This window comes from Macaca mulatta, chromosome 13 (genome assembly GCF_049350105.2).
Source record: "Macaca mulatta isolate MMU2019108-1 chromosome 13, T2T-MMU8v2.0, whole genome shotgun sequence".
NCBI lineage: Eukaryota > Metazoa > Chordata > Mammalia > Primates > Cercopithecidae > Macaca > Macaca mulatta.
The window spans coordinates 69466503-69469293 of record NC_133418.1 but is presented as its reverse complement, the minus strand read 5'-3'; the positions used below and the strand labels follow the sequence as shown (position 1 = coordinate 69469293).

At 47.4% G+C, this 2791-nt stretch overlaps 1 long non-coding RNA gene across 1 annotated transcript; it reads left to right on the top strand.

Annotated features, from left to right (window-relative positions):
* The first annotated feature begins 298 nt into the window (after positions 1 to 298).
* LOC114671707 (uncharacterized) lies at positions 299 to 2791 on the top strand. Its single transcript, XR_013402773.1, has 4 exons — positions 299 to 440; positions 572 to 652; positions 853 to 920; positions 2665 to 2791. It is a non-coding gene; the product is annotated as an uncharacterized LOC114671707 (long non-coding RNA).

The following is a 2791-nucleotide window of genomic DNA, read 5'->3' as shown; positions in this document are numbered from 1 at the left end:
CCCTTATGGATAAATTCTATTTTCCTGTAAGGCGGGCCCTGACTGATATATATACTCGGAGATACCCATGTCTGCATCTAATCAGCTGAAAAGGCCAGCCATATCCTCATTCGTCAGCAGGAGCAGAGACAGCAGTGCCCGGTGCTGGTTCACTCATCTTCAACACAGAGCTTCCACATTCCAAGCAAGTCAAGCTTGCCCTTCCTTCCTCCCTCATCTCTCTAGAGGCAGTGGCCTAGCTGCACATTCTCATAAAGCAGCTCAGCGTGGGCTGCCAGCAATCTAACATCAGGATGGAAGAAAACAGAGGCCTTAGAGGTTCGGCATTTTCTGGAATCTAATGATTCTGCTGATTCTCCCGCGTTTAGCAATAGCCGTTTCAATTTCAGGATGCTTAAATCACTTCTTTGTTCTTTCTGGCATGTAACTACAGCATTACCGTGAGTCTGGGGGAATTCCTGTCTGGGGGTAGGCCTTTTTTAAGGTGTTATTTTGGTTTTTGCCTTGTTCTGAAGAAGTCAGTCCATGTACTTGGTAGAAGGTCAAGTTTGTTTGTGATTTTCTCCTGCAGCGTGTCTACAGCTGACCTCTACTTCAAATGGTGCCGCTCTGTCCCTCAGGCTCTGATGTAACTCCCTCCTCTCACTTCAGGGTATGTGTCTAAGTCTGGGATCCAAAACCTCTCCTTCTCTTTTGTATTTACCGGTCTCCAACTTCCAGGTTGCTTCCAGGTTCACCGCCAAGTCACTCAGCAGGTTACTCCAATGCTCATTCATTACCCATTTATTTACTGAAGGCCTGCCATATGCCAAGGAAAACAATAGTGACCAAAAACTTATCCCGGCTCTTTAGGACCTCAGAGTCTCGCCAGGAGGGGAAGACAAGCAAACAAGATGTTTCGGATTCTGCTGCTTCTGCAGGTAATTAAAGAGGTGAAATGGAAGGTCTTGGGAGTGGGGTCCCTGCTGGGCTCTGCCTCCTGACCATGAGCATTCTAGGCCAGAGATCAGGTTCACAGGTAGCCTATTTTCCACACCTCATAAGAAATGTGTTTCGTAAATAAGTAACCACACCTGAGTTACTATGCAAATAAGCTCAGCTCTGCCCTCTGAACAGTCAAGTTCACTTTTCCACTAACCTTTTCTCTCCTGCTTCTACCTCCTCTATCTTTAACCTGTGCCGCTCATTTCTCAGTCTGTCACTACTGAATGAGACACCCAGCCTGGAATAGAAAGGACAGTTTGAAGGGGGTCTCTATCCGGTATCTGAGCCGAGTTCCTTCTAAGGGCCAGTGTTTACAATGGCTCCGCCTCATGCCTTAAAAAAAAAAAAAAAAAATTCGCTACAGAAAATACCGACACTGATAGCTAAATTCAGTTAAATTAAGATTAATAAAAGGGGAGGGAGGCCAGTAGAATGAAGCCAGCAGGAAACCTCTCTTGCTGCAGTGTGCTGCTCCGTGCATTTCAAATGCAGCCCAACACAAGTCCTGATTCACCTTCACTTACCCTTCCACAGGAGCCTCCCAGACAGGCTAGGTGCAGCTGCAAGATGAGCTGCTAAGAACTTGCTGATTTCGATACAGACTGGTTTCCAAGACGTTCTGGGGTTTTAAAACTTTCACTCCCCCAAACACTTCAGGCTATGCCATAACTAATCCCACATCTTGCATTTATTTGGGAAAAGAGACTTTGGTATTCTGTGTGGGTGAGATAAGCAGCAAAGAATCTGGCATCTCTTTTGTTGCCATTTCCTGTTGTGAAAATCCTTCAAATCAAAATATTATTGAATGCTGGAGTTAGAAGGAGATCACTTGGTTCTATGGCCTCTGCCTGTTTTGGAGAACTAATGGAGGAAACAGGCCTTGACTGAGCTCCTACAAATGACTGCTTCAGCTAACGCAGGCTGCAGTCCAGCATTCTGTTGACTGCACTACTGCGCTGGGATTCATCCACAAGGTGTTTGCAAAGGACAGAGAGGGAATTCACAGCCATGAAAGGGAGAATGGAAACTCTCCAAAGAGGAATAAATCAGCTTGACATTTAGCTTGCCATCTAGGCTGGCTGTCACAAGGCCATGAATCTGCCTGATGAGAGGTGAAAGAGAGAAATGAAGAAGATGAGAAAAGAGGGAGGGAGGAATACATTTCAGAATAAACAGAATCTGTGGCTCTGCACTCACTCCCTGTACTGGGGTGGCAAAGGGTTTGGTAGGAATGAGGGGAAGGGAAATATGTTCCTGGAGGAAAAGGCTTCTTATGTAAAGAGTGAAGGAAAGACTCAGACCCAAGAAGAAGCCAGGGAAAGCTGCTGTGGTGGACGCTGTGATGCTCCCAGATCCCCTTTCGTGAATGAAGAGTTATTCCCCCACATGGTCAAAAAGCTGCTAGAGCAAGATCCTTGGCCATCAGCACTCTTAGGGACTCCCTGGGCTGAAGGAAACTACCCTGCCCAAGTCATGCCTACTTCCAGTGGCAGCCCCTTATCCAGTGACTCATCCACAGGAGTCTAAAGGCCTGGCTCCACACACCAACTGGGGATACCTCAGAAGAGCCCTCCCAGCTTCAGTGCATTCCAAGTGGTCAGCTGAGCTCTTTGCTGGGACTGCTTCAGAGCTTAGCTTCTCCCTCTGCCCAACCCTGCTTTCTTCTCTTCCCTTCCACAGTGTGGATATGGAGAGCCCTTCCTAATGAACAGCCTGCACACAAACCTCTGTCTCAGAGTCAGCTTTTCGGGGAGCCCTACCCACAACACTGCTTGTGAAGTCAATGTGCAGAGCCCTGCTGAAGGCA